A 17,264-nucleotide genomic window follows, 5' to 3' on the forward strand; every position below is an offset into this window, starting at 1 on the left:
CCTTCTCTTAAGGGTTTCCAAGCCTCCACACCTCTTCTCTATCCTCACTCCATATGGCCCGAAAAACTTTCTACCTCTCCTTTAAGAATTGTTTTCCTCTATTAGAACATAAGCTCCTTGAGGGCAGAAACTGTCTTGAATTTTTGTATTTGTATTCATAATACTTAGCATTGTACCTGGCACATAATAAATATGAAATGTGTTCTCTTCTCTCTATCTCTGTCTCTGTCTCTGTCTCTCTTCCTCTCCCTCTCCTCTCTCCTCCCCTCCCCTTCCTCCCATCTCTTTCTCTTTCTCTCTCTCTCTCCCCATTTGAAGAGATGTTCAAATAAAAATGCATCAAACCACTTGTTTATCTCATGTAATATTTCTCCAATAATGCCAAAATGTCATTTGTGAAATGGCTGAACAAGTTATGATATGTGATTGTGATGAAATACTACTGTGCTATAACAAATGATGAGTTCAATGATTTCAGAAGAACATGGAAAGACTTGCATGAAATAATGAACAGAGACAAGAAAAAGTTGTATACAGCAACAAGAATCTTATTTCAAGAACAACTTTGAGCGCCTGAATCATTTTGACTATTATAAATACCCAAATTAACTACAAAGTCGTATGAAGAAAGACGTTATCCATATTCAGAGAAAGCACTTATAAATAGAAATATGTATAGAATGGTTTTACACATCTACATATATATTTGTGTCTAATAGCCATCTCTAGGGTGGGGGGGAAGAAAAAAAGAAAAAAAATTACATGATAACTTTATTATATATTTAAAAGAATAGCAAGATATACACAATAGATTTGCAGGTCTATGTACAATTATCTTTTTTTTCTGTTCTACTATGCTGTGGTAATGCTTGTTCTATTTCTTAAGTTCAAAATAAAATAGAATTAAAAAAAGAAAAAAATCATTTGGACTTAGTATTTCAAAAAAAGGAATCAGAATGGTTTACAACAATATGAAAAATCTGTCCCCAATCATTATTAATTAGAAAACCACAGAGTAAAATAACTTTGAGTTTTACCTCACATTCATCAGTTTGGCAAAGATGACCAGAAAGGAAAATGGCCTTTTTTGGGGACACATTGATGCATGGCTGATGAAGCTGTACATTGGTCCAACCATTCTAGAAAGCAATTTGGAGCAATGCCCAAGAAGTCACTAAACTCCTGCAGCAGAAAATGCCACAAAGAGAATGCTCATCATTTGGGAAAAGGCTGAATAAGTCATGGCATGTGAATTGTATTATTGCATCATAGGAAATGTTGAAAGGGATGGCAAACCTGGGAAAACCTACACTAAAAATTGGAGAAACTGTAAGATGTCTGGTATCAAATAAAATCTGACATGGAAAAGAGCTCTGGGTGAGATAATTTAAACATCATTAGAATCTCTGAAAACCTTGATTAAAACAAAACAAAACCTGAATATTATTATTTTAAGATATCATAAATGAAAGCTGCCCAGCTCTGTTAAAAACCCAAAGACAAAGTAAAGATAAAAAATAATCTACCGATAACTTTCTAAAAATAAATACATATTTAAAAATACTAGGAATGTTGTAACCAAAATCCAGGGCTCATATATCAAAAAAGAAGAGAGAGAGAGAGAGAGAGAGAGAGAGAGAGAGAGAGAGAGAGAGAGAGAGAGAGAGAGAGAGAAAGGAAGGATGGAAGGAAGGAAGGAAGGAAGGAAGGAAGGAAGGAAGGAAGGAAGGAAGGAAGGAAGGAAGGAAGGAAGGAGGGAAGGAAAAGCAAGGAACCAGAAAGAAGCAGTTCAAATACTGTTTCAAGGAATCATAGTCAGGATCACAAAGACCTTGAAGCTTCTACTATAAATAAGAGATCTTCAAATATAATATTCCCAAAGGCCTACATGCAAGGATGAATATATTCCTATAGGGTAGGGGAAAATACATTTTTAATAGAGTAGAGGATTTCCACATATTTTTGACGAAAAGGACAGAGTAGTAGGAACTTTGAAATATAAATAGAAGAGTTAAAACAAATATAGAAAGGCAAATTTATTTGAGCAATTATGGTGTGATGATTTAACCCTAATGCTCTAATGGGAGATGAAAAAAACAAACAAGTGGCCCTTAACAACCTTACTGTCTTCCAAGGCTATTAATGAAGTTAAATAAGATAAACAGGTCCTAGGAGCGGGTTGATTCTGTCCTGAGTTTGAAAAGAGAAACAGAAGGGAGGGTAAAAGGAATACACCAGAGGCAGAGCTGCATGTGGCAGATGATTAGAAGTGAAAAACTTAGGGCCTTGGGGATCTCCCTAGGTCTGCCTTGCAGTCTCAGTGTGGGGTTTTGTTCTTGGGGTTATGTAGTGGGGAGGGGTACCATCTCCTGGGCAGGATGGTCACAACAGGCTAGAAGGGATGGGGGGGGTTGTTGCCTATCTCCTCCTGAGGGGTGGAGTGGTGGTGGTGGCATGTTTTGAAAGGGTTAGACAGACATGGAGGTCTCTGAATTGCCTCCAGAGCTCCATCAGGTTCTATTTATACTTGTTATTAAGACTTTGTGTTTGGGTCCATTGATAAACTATGTATATGTTTCTATAAATGTGTATTATTTCAAGATCTGCTTACCCAGGTTTAGAAAAGGGTCCTCACCAGGTCAAACTTAAGGTCATGGATTTTTTGGCCACAGAAACTCCAGACTATTACCTACTAAATTATCTCCACACTGGTAAAATTATAGATCCCTAATTCTGAGGCATATGGAAGTATATCATAATATGTCCTGTTGTCAAGACACGTGGAACAGAACATATGCCTCTGTTCATTCAAAATTGGTCATAGGGTCACTGATTTAAAACTGCAAAGAGCCCCACATTGCTATCTGGTTTAACCCTTCTTATTTCACCTACGAGGAAACTGAAGCCCAAAAAGGTTGACTCCAAATCAACCCTCTTTCCACTGATCCCCTATCTGTGCATTAAGGTATAAGGAAGTTGAGGAGTGTGAGTACGTACACTGTAGATATTCGTCTCTTGTTCAGTCTGTAACGTCTTTAATTTCCTCACTACTTTCTGCCCTATAAGTTTTTCTAAGTGGCTACCTGAAGATGGCCCTCCACTAAGGTTGGACAAAACTATTTGAACATCCACAATCCTTGAGGCCTCTGGAGTTTCCATATGAAAGTTGCATTTCTGCTTCTATTCTTGGGGCATTAGGAAAGATCAAAAGTTGCCCCTGCCAGTCTCTTAGACAGGGCTCAGTTAATTATGACCTTCTCATAATCCAGGCTGGCACACATTCCCCACTGTTCCATTAATTCCTCTTGTCTGTGAGTCTCCTGGCATAAATACACAAGGATGAAACACTGCACCCATAGCTAGTTATAGCCCTTGAAATTATCCCGATATTTATGTCTCTCTCTTCCCAGAAAAAAAGAAAAGCTTTAAAAGAAAAAAGTAACATTTGAGAACATTATCTGGTTTGAATGGGAATCTCTAGGATGTGACTTCTTCTGACTTTAAATGAGGCTATTAAGTCCTAATGAGCACCCCAGCCCAGGGGACATCTGCTTTCTGATGATGAGAACTCACGAGTGAATCAGAGGTGTATTGAGGGGAAGAAAGTCACAGGGCAGGATTCTGAAGGTCAGAAATAGAGGACAGAGCACTTGAAACCAGGAAATTTAACTGAGAGTGATGCAGTGATTTTAAATCTCAAGATGTCAATGGGGGCAGAATGAAACAGTTGAATGCCTTCTGAGGAACTGAAAGATGGGCGGTCAGGTGGGGACTTTCCCTTAAATACAGATCAAATTTTCCTAAAGCTGAGCTCAAGCCCTGGCTGTGAGGTCAGAAATCCTGGGTTCCAACCCCGCCTCTGAGGCTTACTACCTGGGGAATGTTGAACAAATCATTCAGTATCCCTGGGTCTTGGTTCTGTTTTGTTTTTCATCTACAAAATGAAGAGCCTGGGTCAGATGCCTCCCCTTCCCTTCGGTTCAGATAGAAATAACACTAGGACAACTTATTATTCAACAACTTTATACTATTATTCTTATACTATTATTCAACAACATTAAATATTTTCCAGACTATTGCACAAAGACACAAAACAACTTCCATGTGCCGATGACTAAAAGAATGAGTATGGAAACTAATCCTCTGTGTGCTCACTGAAAGCATCCTCAGTTCAGTGTCAGTGGTAGGCAGGATGACAGGGACAGCATGTGCTTCATCCCTTTTCCTTCTGGTTTTGATCTCTTTGGCAATGTCCCAAAATCTTTTGTTCCATGCAGATCCAGAATTATGAATATTTGGGATGGTGATATTTATTAAAATCATTGTTCCTCAATCATTTTTTTTATTTTGAATTTAATGACTATGAAGAGAAAAAGGAACATTTCCACAGAAAAAATAGAAACATCAAAAAAGGATATGTAAGTACAGCTTGTTTTTCACAAAAGTCCATAATTAATTAAACAGAATACTTCCAAAATTACCCAACTTATTTGTGTTTCCCTCTAAATTATTGCTTGTTCTATTGTGTACATTTTAAAAAAGATGCTTCAATGATCCTTGTATAAACTGTCCTTCACGTTGCATCAATTCATGCTACCCAGGATTCTCTGAAATGGGAGAATGTGGAATCAGTGTCCTTCAAATTTGTCAGATGTTCATGTCTAGGTGGGTGGCAGCAGCTTACCCCACTGATCAGTATTTCTTCACAGAAACAAAGTGGGGTAGTGTCTCCCAGTATTGTCTTCCAGCTGAGTATTGGCTCCTTTGCTGGGTACATTTCCATGCTATGGCTAAGTAGATCTCCTTTCGTAAACTACCAAAAGTTCCATAAGGACCACGTTTTATTACAATCTCACATCAGAACTGCCAGACTCACCTATATCAGGCTTTGCCTACTACATCACTTAGCCTTCAGTGCCTAACCCAGAGAAATTATCTGATAATTCTATCATTTCCCTACTGTTGGAGAGGCACTGTAAACCTGAGAAATGAAACCAGTTGGATTTCAGATCAAAGATTCTCCCCTTGATCTGACCTAGCATTCAACTCCAGGACTGCATTGCAGTTGAAGAATGTGTCCCTGGTATTGAAGAGGAAATTACTATCAAGTACACACACACACACACACACACACACATACACACACATATTATATATATATACATATATATATATACATATATATATATATATTATATATATATATACATTACATACACACACACACACACACATATAAGAATTTTAAAAGCATAAGGAAATCTTAGTCAAATTCTATCCAAACAAAAAAGTAGACCAGAGAAGTTAGAAAAGCAAACATAAATTTAGTACAATCTATGCTGGACAGCAAAAGGGGAGGGAGTCCTCTTTAGTTATGTTGGGGAAAATAGAATAAAACAATGATAAGTCAATAATGAAAATACAATAAATGAAGTTTAATTTTTCTTTTATTTGTCCTCTGCCATTAAGAATGATCATTGTGAAATAGAGAGTAATGAAAATAGTTAATAGGAAACAGATACCCAGGATAACTAGCACAAGAGTTTTGAGACAGCCAGCTGCCCTTAATGAGTTTTAAGGCCCATATGAACTATATCACAGGATCACGAGTGTCTGGGGGAAGGTTCAGTGGGAATCTTCACCCAGAGAGTACTGCAACATCTGGACCATACTATCTGTATGCCGGTGCCCAGGGGACAGAATGTATTGGAAGGTGGAATTGCTCAGCCACTTCATTGACCCTGGAAATATCATGGAAGACCAGAGAGGGTCTGATAAGGGAAAATATCTCAATCTAAAAAAAAAAAGACAAGAAAAAAATATAGAGGGGTTACAAAGTAAAAATTGGTGAGTTGAAAAAAATTCTAGAACACTATAAAAAGGGATGGTTTGTGAACTTCTAGAAAGGGAAACAGTAATCACAGAGTGCCAGTATGACTACATCAAGAATAGGGCATAACAGACAAATCTATTTCCTTTTTTCCCCTCAGTATTATTAGACTATGGTATGGACTTAGCTTTTCTAGATTTTAGAAAAACATTTGACAAAGTCACTCATTTTAGCACTTTGGAAAAATTACAGAGAAGTGGGATGGGCTACCATTTTGGTGGTCAACTTGGAGAGGTCTCCAATGCAGAGTTCAAGAGTTCTGTCTTTGTAACTGCTCAGTTTTATCTTAGATAGAGGCATAGGTTGCATGCTTATAAAAAGTATGGAAGATAACATAAAGCTGGGAAGTATCATTAAAGTAACGGTTGACAGCATCAGGATCCACAAACATAGTAGCAAGCTAGAATAATTGGCTAAAACTAGTAAGATTCAATTCAACAGTTAGTATTTCTTAAAGAACTGGGGATAGGAAGACAAAATGAAAAAAAAAATCTTTGCCCTCAAGGAGTTTACAATCTAATGGGCCGGGTTCAATATTTGAATAGATGAATAAATATAATTTTGAGGAGAAAATTTCCCTAAAAATAGGGAAATCATGAAAGGCTTCCCATAGGAGGTGGCCCTTGAGTTTAGCCTTAAAGGAAGTTAAGGGGGTGGAGCCAAGATGGCAGAATAAAAGCAATGACTTGCTTGAGCTCTTCCCCAAACCCTTCCAAATAACTGTAAAAAATGGCTCTAAACAAATTCTAGAGTAGCAGAACCCACAAAAAGACAGAATGAAACAAATTTCCAGCCCAAGACAACCTGGAAGGTTGATTGGAAAAGTCTATTGTGCTGGGCTGGGAGAGGAGCACAGTTCAGCATGGGTGTGCAGGCAAAGACCAGGCCTCAGTGAACCTGGAGCAGACCTCAGGGGACTGAATCATGGGCAGCTGCAGTGGTTTCCAGACTTCTCAACCCACAAACATCAAAGACAACTTAGAAAGTAGGAAAGGTGTATTGGACCTGGGTGAGAGAGGAGCACAGTCTCTCTGGCCCCAGCACAGCCCTGGGGTGGTGGCAGTGGCAGTGGCAGTGGAAGCAGCTGTGGCTGCTTCTGGAGCTCTCCACAGACTGTAAGGGGATCAAACATCTGATTAGAAGGAAATTATAGGGGTCTCTTTGCTGGCACTGAGGCAAGATTCTGTTGCTTTGCCCATACTTGGATCTGGGTCGTGGTCCTAGGTGGCAGTCCTAGGTAAAGGAGGAGTAACTGGCATAGCACAGCTTGTGGCTGTAATGTGATGAGGGAACCCTCCTCACAGTTCCAAGTCAGAAAAGAGTACTTGTGGTCACTCACAGACTAGAGTACAGGCCAGGAGAGGAGTAAACACCTCTCCTTAGATTGTACCACCTTGGAAGAACTGAAAACTTACAGGTCCCTAGAGGTATATCTGAAAAGAGCTGCACAAAAGCCCCAAAGCTAGGGACAGTACATTCTCCACACTGAAAGCAGACCCTTATCTTAAGAAAGAATTTAAAAGTCAAATAATTGGCTGGGATGATGAGCAAGTAACGCAAAAAAAGTCAGACCATAGAATCTTACTTTGGTGACAAAAGAAGACCGAAACATACAACCAGAAGAAGACAACTAAATCAAAGCTTCTACATCCAAAGCCTTCAAGAAAAACAGGAATCAGTCCCAGGCCATGGAAGAGCTCAAAAAAGGATTCTGAGAAGCAAGTAAGAGAAGTAGAGGAAAAACTGGGAAGAGAAATGAAAATGATGCAAGAAAATCATGAAAAACAAGACAATAGCTTGCTAAAGGAGACCCCCCAAAATACTGAAGAAAATAACACCTTAAAAAATAGCCTAACTCAAATGGCAAAAGAGGCCCAGAAAGCCAATGAGGAGAAGAAGGCCTTCAAAAGCAGAATTAGCCAAATGGAAAAGGAAGTCCAAAAGCTCACTGAAGAAAATACATCCTTAAAAATTAAATGAAGCAAATGGAAGCTAATGACTTTATGAGAAATCAAGATATTGTAAAGCAAAACCAAAAGAATGGAAAAATAGAAGACAATGTGAAATATCTCAGTGGAACAACAACTGACATGGAATATAGATCCAGGAGAAAGAACTTAAAAATTACTGGACCATGTGAAGGCCATGATCAAAAAAGAGCCTAGACATCATCTTTCAAGAAACTATCAAGGAAAACTGCCCTGATATTCCAGAACCAAAGGGTAAAATAGAAATGGAAAGAATCCACTGGTCACTTCCTGAAGGAGATCCCCAACAGAAAACTCCTAGGAATATTGTAGCCAAATTTCAGAGTTCCAATGTCAAGGAGAAAATATTGCAAGCAACCAGAAAGAAACAATTCAAGTATCATGGAAACACAATCAGGATATCACAAGATTTAGCAGCTTCTACATTAAGGGACTGGAGGGCTAGGAATATAATATTCTGGAGGTCAAAGCAGATAGGATTATAACCAAGAATCACCTATCCAGCAAAACTGAGTATAATCCTTTAGGGGAAAAAGTGATTATTCAGTGAAATAGAGGATTTTTGAGCATTTTTGAGGAAAAGACCAGAACTGAATAGAAAATTTGACTTTAAAATTCTAGACTCAAGAGAAGCATGAAGAGGTAAACAGGAAAGAGAAATCATAAGGGACTTATTAAAGTTGAACTGTTTATATTCTTACATGGAAATATGATATTTATAACTCACGAGACCTTTGTCAGTATTAGGGTAGTTGGAGGGAAAAAAAATTACATGGATAGATAGATAGATAGATAGATATATAGATAGTTAGATAGGTGGCACAGGATGAATTGAAGATGAAAGGGTGATATCTGGAGAATAAAATTAAGGGGTTAGAGAGGATTATAGTGGAAGAAGGAGAAAGGGAGAGATAGAGTGGGGTAAATTATCTCACATAAAACAGACAAGAAAAGGCTTTTACAGTGGAAGGGAAGTAGGGGAAGGTGAGAGGGAATGAATGAATCTTATTTTCATCGTATTTGGCTTAAGGAGGGAATAACATACACACTCAATTGGGTGTGGAAATCTGTCTTACCCAAAGGAAAATAGAGGGGGAAGGGGACAAGAGAACAAGAAGATAATAAAGGGGAGGGCAGATTGGGGGAAGGGGTAATCAGAAGCAAACACTTCTGAGGAGGGACAGGGTCAAAGGAGAGAATAGATTAAATGGGGGGGTAGGCTAGGATGAAGGGAAAATATAGCTAGTTTTTTATAACATGACTGCTATGGAAGTGTTTTGCATGACTATACATGTATAACTTGTATCGAGTTGCTTGCCTTCTCAATGAGGGTGGGTGGGGAGGGAGGAAGGGAGAAAATTTGGAACCCAGAGTTTTAAAAAACAAACAAACAAACAAAAAAGGATGGAGGAAGGTTTATTTCCCTGACTCTTCTTCATGGACAAGTTTGGTCACTATTAGCAACATTCAGTTTCAGTGTTTATTGCCTTTAGTTTTTTCCCATTTCCATTATTATTATTATAATCATTGTATATACTCCTTTCTTGGTTCTTTTAACTACTCTCTAACAGTTCATCTTACAGATGATTTATTTAAGAGGCAAAACTGTACATGGAAAGGGCTCGGAATTTGGAGTTAGAGGACCTGAGTTCTAATTCCAGCTACTACCTGAGTGACCCTGGGCAAGTCATTTCACTTCTAGACCCCATTTTTCTTATCTGTAAAATGAAGGGATTGGACTTAATAATCTCTAGTTTCCCTTCAACTTTTTAAATTTGTGAGCCTGTAAGTTTCCCCATGCTTCAAAGAGGTTATGATCCAAGTAATGTAGATGACATAGATGAGTATACCAAAATATGACAGGAGAACCAGATCCCACCAAAGGATTGTAAGGTACTATAGATAGATAGATAGATAGATAGATAGATAGATAGATAGATATAGATATAGATATAGATATAGATATAGATATAGATATAGATATAGATAGAGATAGAGATAGAGATAGAGATAGAGATAGATATAGATATAGATATAGATATAGATATAGATATAGATATAGATATAGATATAGATAGATATAGATATAGATGATATAGATATAGATAGATATAGATAGATAGATAGATAGATATAGATATAGATATAGGTATAGATATAGATATAGATATAGATATAGATATAGATATAGATATAGATATAGATATAGATATAGATATAGATATAGATATAGATATAGATATAGATAGATATAGATATAGATATAGATGATATAGATATAGATATAGATATAGATATAGATATAGATATAGATATAGATATAGATATAGATATAGATATAGATGATATAGATATAGATATAGATATAGATAAGATAGATATAGATATAGATATAGATATAGATATATAAGATATAGATATAGATATAGATATAGATATAGATATATAGATATAGATATAGATATAGATATAGATATAGATATAGATATAGATATAGATATAGATATAGATATAGATATAGATATAGATATAGATATAGATATAGATATAGATATAGATATAGATAGATATAGATATAGATATAGATATAGATATAGATATAGATATAGATATAGATATAGATATAGATATAGATATAGATATAGATATAGATATAGATATAGATATAGATGATATAGATATAGATAGATATAGATATAGATATACACACATACATACATATATGTATACATATATACACATACATACATATACATATATACATATACATACATATACATATATATTGTTTATTTTATTTTTAATTTATGAAATAAAATGAGCATTTCTATAACATAGTAGAATAATAAAAGATGATTACACATGAAACTGCAGATCTATTGTGTGCATCTTGCTTATTCCTTTTAAATGTATAATAAATTTATCCCATAAAAATTTAAAAAATAAAGGATGTTAAGGATTCTAAGAGATAAAGCTTAGGATAGAGTACATTCCAACCATGGAGGACAGCTTAAGGAGGGAAGGAATGGGAGGGGGTACTGAATTCAGGGAACCATAACTTGGCTAAGTTGGCTGAAACATTAAATGCATGAAGGGGAGTCATATTCAAGAAACCTGAAAAGAGTCATACTCTGACAGGCTTTAAATGCCAACCTGAAGAGTTTGCATTTTATTTTAGAGGCAATAGAAAGTCACTAATAACTCTGAAACTAGGGCATGATGCAATCACACCTGTGCCTTAGTAATATGAATTTGACAGCTCTGTAGAAGATGGATTGGAAAGCTGAAAAACCAAGATCAGGGAGTCAAGTATTTCAGTAGTGGAGGCAAGGAGTGATGAGAACCTGAACTAGGCAACTGGTCTTGTTAGTAGAGAGAAGGTGACAGATTGAAGAGATGTAGTGAAGATCAAACTGAATGGATGTGTGGAATGAGGGAGAGTGAAGAGTTAGGATAACTCTGAAATTGTAAACCTGGGTGACTATAAGCATGGTGGTGCTCTCAATAGAAATGGGAAAGTTTGGTGGAAGGATGGGTCTAGACCAGGGGTGGAGAAACTGTGTCCCTGAGGTCACATGTGGCCCTCTGGGTTCTCAAGTACAGCCATTTACCTGAATCCAAACGTCATAGAACAAGTCCCCTTAATAAAAGGACATGTTCTGTGAAACCTAGACTCAGTCAAAAGGCCGCATTCAAGGACCTAGAAGGCCACATGTGGCCTTGAGGCCACAGGCTCTCCACCTCTGGTTTAGGGAATAAAGATACGACTTCTGTTTTGCACATGTTGAGTTTGAGAAGCCAATAGGACTTTCTGGTTCTGTAGGCAATTAGTGATACAGATCTGAGAAGAAAGATTAGGATTGGACAGATTTTCAAGTCATCTGTATAAATATGAAATTAGAGAGAAATCAGCTTGCTAAGCACAGTTACACAAGAGATCCTTGTGTAGGGGGGGTTTAGAGGACTACAAGAAGAACATATTCTATCCAGCAGTATGACACAGAAGTCAAACAAATTTGCTGTGATTGTGTTAAGAATGGCGGAGAGTCCAGAATGTAGAAGGCTTTTGTCCTGGCCTGGCCAGATCTGTAGTGCTGGATTCAGTTCCAGATACAGTGTTTGAAGAAGGGTGTTAGCAAGCTCAAGGGCACTCAAAGCAGGACAGCCAGCATTACCAGAGGCCTCAAGCCCATGCCATTTGAGGATCAGTTGAAAGAATTGAGAATGTGTAGACTGGGAAAAGAAGGTACTTGGTGAAAGCTGGGGCATGGTATGTGATATCCAGTGTTTTGGTAATAGTGTCCTAGCTGTGCAAAGTGAAACGAGAAGAAAAGAAAAAAAAAGAAAAGCACTGGACACATTGACCACAATCCAATAAAGGACAGAAATTTTGAGGGACTCCAGGACCTGGTGAACACGATGATCATCAGCTTGACTGGAAGACTGATCCTGAATCATGCTTCCTCCATCTTGACAGAAAGGTCTTGGATTAGAGGTGCAGCATGAGACACACATTCTCAGACTCAAAATACAACACAAAACTTCTTTTGCTTGACTAAATTTCTGTGCTACAAGGGAGAAAATTTTTTTTTTGGGGGAAGAGTGTTTTGGGGGTAGGGAAAGTAGAGTATAGTGTTAGTGATTAAAAAAAGAAAAGATAGAAAAGAGCATCAATGAAACAATATTAGAGAGATGTACTGTTAATATTCCTCTTTCAGCCAAGTGAGATTTAAACACAAACACTTTACTACCAGTGAAGGAAGCAGAAAAAAAAAAATGGAAGCACTCAGTTTTCATCTACCACTGACTGGGAAGGTGAGGCAGAAGCATTCATGTGGCCTTGGCCTTAGAGGTGCACAGGAAATTTATTTTACTCTGTGATTAGCATAGCAAGTGAACTAGGAAAAGGGATTTTAAAAAATCTTAAACATAAGCAATTGTGATTAGCAAAACCTTTGATAGACTCTTCCAGTGGAATTGGATGTATTTTTTCACACTGATGGGCCTCTGGATCTGGGAGACTCAGTGTCCCAGGTGAAGGCTGTTATGGGGTATCTGTTACTGCAGGTATGAAACCTGTGGATAAACAGCTGTAGTACATATCATTACCAATTGACTGTAGGTTGGTCTGGTCTTACCTTATAATTAAAGGTCTGTTTGGTATCAGGTGACTAGCGATCCAGCTGGCATTAGTGTATGGCATGCCATGAGAATCTCAAATAGTGGTAGCCACATCTTTTGTTTTCAGTGTTATCAAGGCATGTCAAAGCAGCAGGAAAACGGTCAGATGAAGCAAGTTCAGTCTTTGTACAAATCATAACTACATTATTCCTAAGAATTCCACTTTACCATTCTCTAGCCCCTGGAGACTCAAGGTGATATGAGCATTGAGGCTATTGTTGAATGTGCTGTCTTACACTTTTTTCTTACAGTTTGTTCTATAAAATGAGTCTCTCTATCATTACTGCTAGACAGGAAGGAACACCAAATGTGTGACTGAATTCCTTTAAAAGCCTTGTGGTAACTATAAGGTCTTCTTGCTTACAAGAGAAGAAATGAATTCATCCTAAATACTAGCCAATAATTGAAAGAACTGTACTTACCCAAAAGAACACCATTTTTATATTAGAGAAATCAGTCTGTATGCTTAGGGGGGGAAAAAGAAAAAAGAAATCAGACTGTATGTTTAGAAAGGGGCAGCTAGATGGCACAGTGGATAGACTACAGGGCCTGGAGTCAGGAAGACCTGATTTCAAATCTGGCTTCAGACACATACTAACTGTGTGACCCTAGGCAAGTCACTTAACCCTATTTGCCTCAGTTTCCTCATCTATAAAATGATCTGAAGAAGGAAATGGAAAAGCACTCCAGTGTCCTTGCCAAGAAAACCCCAAATGGGGTCATGAAGAGCTGGCCATGACTGCAATGACTGGACAACAAATGTTTAGAAAGGCTCTTTGTGGCAGGGGACCAAAACAACAGCAAATATGCACATGGAGTTTGAAGTTTTGCAAAGCGTGTTGCACATTATGTCATTTGCACCCCAAAACAGCTCTGTGAAGTAGCTGCTATTATTATCATCTCCATTCCAGAGGTAAGTAACTTGAGTGTGAGAGAAGCTGAGAGGGTCAAAAAACTAGTAAAGTGTCTAAGACAGGATTTGAACTCAGATGCAGTGATTTATCCACTTCCCTCACCTACCCGCCTCTTTCACCTTTGTGGGCTTTCCACTTTGCCTCACAAATAGGGCAGCTCAAAAATTCCTCTGGACTTACAAAATGAAATTTAAAGTAACTAAGGTCCTTGTGCTTTTTCCTTTATAAGAATAGCTTTGCTCATGGTGCACATGAGTAAAGTGTGACTTTGAAGGGAGGATGAGACAAAGGTGGCCTGGAATCAGGAAAAGGTTTTTAGAGTCCTCCTAGCGGGGTCCGATGGCCTCCAAACCCCACTTCCACATAACAGTAAGGCATTATTTAAATTCTGGCTGACTCTTGTAAGAAAATTATTCAATACCTCTGCAGATTTAAGGATTCATAGTGAAATTGAGATTTACTATAATGTATTGTTGAGGCATCATGGTGGAGTGCATAATCAACTCAAGTCAAGGCAAAGCCCTAAGTATTATTAGGAACAGAGAAGGGAAGGGAACAAGCATTTATTAAACATCTGCTATGTGCCGGGCACTGTGCTAAGTGCTTTTGAAAATATCTCATTTGATCCTCACAACAATCTTGGGAGTTAGGTAATATTATTGTCCCCTTTTTACAATTGAGGAAACTGAGGCAAACTAATGTGATGGTCAGGGACACTAAGGTCATAAGTATCTAAGGCTAAATTTGAATTCAGGTCTTCCTGATTCAGCCTTCTATCCAATGTGCTGCCTAGCTGTGTCCTTATTAAGCACCTGTCATACTCCAGGAGCTGTGCTAAGCACTCAGGTTACCAAAAAAAAAAAAGCATAAAATAGTCCCTACTCTCAAGGACCTCACAATCTGAAGGAAGAAACAACACTGGACCAGAAATCAGAAAGAGCCAGCTTTGAATCCTACCTCAGAAACTGAGTAGAAATGTAACTCTGGGTAAAGCATTGATGAAATGTCTCTTGGACATGTACTGAATACATAGAAACATATTCTATCAGAGAAGAATATATGTTCATGTGCAGTCTAGGAAGGGGCAAGGTATATTCTATATGGCTGAAGAGAAAAAAAGTGATTTACTCTCTCTTGAACTCACCTTTATGTAGGTGAAGCCTCTCTTTCCTAACTCTTCCCTTCACTCATCCCCTTGGCTTTGATGTTTCCCTTGGTGATCAGCCATTTTGCCACTCAGGAAGTAGGGATGCATGGGAATGATGAGGACATTTTCTTTGCTCAAGAAAGCACAGTGAAAAGAAGGATTGCCTCAGAGGTTTTTTTTTTTTTCCAGCTCCACTTACCAAACCTCCTCCCATCACTTAAAACTGCTTTCTCAAGGTTCAGATTTTACCTAGGTTCATTGGTCAGAGAAGCAAGGGGAATACTTCTAAATATAGCTACAGCTTTCATGGATCAATATGATCTAAGGCCTGGATATCCTGTTGCTTAAACTAGCTAACTTAGCTACTTCCCACCAAATGCTGCTTATACAAAAGACCATCAAAAAGAGTACATAGTGAGTAAAACCATTTATGCAAACAAAATGGTAAACAGAAAATGGAATTCTGTAAGTTAGAATATAGCAATAGAATACATAAGAGTAAATAAGTTCTTCAACTGGGAATAAAGTGAGAGAGTGAGTGAGTGAGAGAGAGAGAGAGAGAGAGAGAGAGAGAGAGAGAGAGAGAGAGAGAGAGAGAATGATTTTCCATACCTGATTGTACAACTTAGAGGACTCCAATTCTTCATTCAAGGTTTCTCTCTCTTTCCCTGTCTCTTTTGTCTCTGTCTGTCTCTTTCTCTCTCATCTCCTGTCTTGTCTCTCCTCTTTTTCTTCTTCCTTTTTTCTCTCTGTCTCTTTTTTCTATCTTTGTATCTTGTCTCTTTCTCTCCCTCTCCCTCTTCTGTCCATATGTGCCTCCCAAGATTAGATGGACCAACTGAAGTAAGTCCTTTATGCAGGTGTGCTGCCCCCTCGGCATTTTCTCAATCAGGAGTTGTGTCCCTTCACAAGCACAACTGCACTTAGCAGCCCCCAGCAAAGGCTATCAACCACAAAACCATCCGCTTCTTGGGTGGAATCCAGATTGCCTCCATAATATGCTTTCAATATTTTTTCACTCATTCATTTGAGACCCCAGGTAGTATTCAGCCATTTAACAAGACTTTTCTTCTCTTTGTGTTTCTAACTGACTATACCTTCTGACTTAGCTACTTTTCCTTTTTCCCTAAGGACACATATGAACTCACTAAATGGAATCTTTGAAAATCAGTCTCTCTTGAGCTTATGTGGCAGTTAAAAAAACCAAGAAGACATGCAGAATGGTATATACTGACTTAGCACAAGAAAGTTAAAATGGGATAGAAATTTCAGCGTCAGGCTTCTCAGCAAAATTGGTTGGTTAACTCAGCCATTCCTCATGCTCAGCTCTGGCATTTGCTCATTAACCCATCCCCTATAAGGGCAGCAGTATTGCTTGTCCTTTATTTTCAAAGAGGACCAATGACATCACAGTTCAATTTCTTGACTCGTATGTGAATTGGATTTAAGTGAAGCAAAGTTACACAAAGTCCTCAGCCTTACTCTCTCTTGCTGAGTCTGTGACATCCAATGGAAAAACAAAAGTCATGACAACTGACAATGGGCTGGGATGCAGTGGATGACCTTGGCAGCTTTGATGTCTGGCTAAGCTCTAAGCACTCTACAGCTCCTGTTTCATCTGCCCTCATGGTCATTGGAACAAATTCTTTTCATTTGCCCATTGGCCAGGATTGTCTTCACATGTTTGGAGTAGACACACCTCTAACTCACCAATAGTTTAGTCCATCTGACAAGATGGTTCCACCAGGTTGTGACTACTATGCATGCTCCAGCTTTTTGGAGCCACAGGAGAGAGAGGAGCATCAGGTGGACACCAAAGGTGGATGAGCAATCCGGAAAAGGGTCTACAAGTCCTCACAGCAGAGGTGCTAGTCTTTCTTGAACACCCTGTATGTCCCAATGGTGCTCTGTGAGGGCAGCAGCAATACTGAGATAACATCTCTCTTGTCTTTTAGTATATAAATTTAAATAATTTGGGGCAGGCTACCTTGCCTCATTGTGCTATGATGATAGAAATTTCTCTGATTTGTAGCAGCTATACAATACTGAGTAATGGAGTGCTTCTAAATGTTCAACAACCAGCTCTCTGGGGGGAAAAGGTTAAAACACTTTTAAGAGATCAAAGGAAAACAAAGAGAAGGATG

The sequence above is a fragment of the Phascolarctos cinereus genome, unplaced genomic scaffold, assembly GCF_003287225.1.
Source record: "Phascolarctos cinereus isolate Bilbo 61053 unplaced genomic scaffold, phaCin_HiC Scaffold_9;HRSCAF=440, whole genome shotgun sequence".
Taxonomy (NCBI): Eukaryota; Metazoa; Chordata; class Mammalia; order Diprotodontia; family Phascolarctidae; genus Phascolarctos; species Phascolarctos cinereus.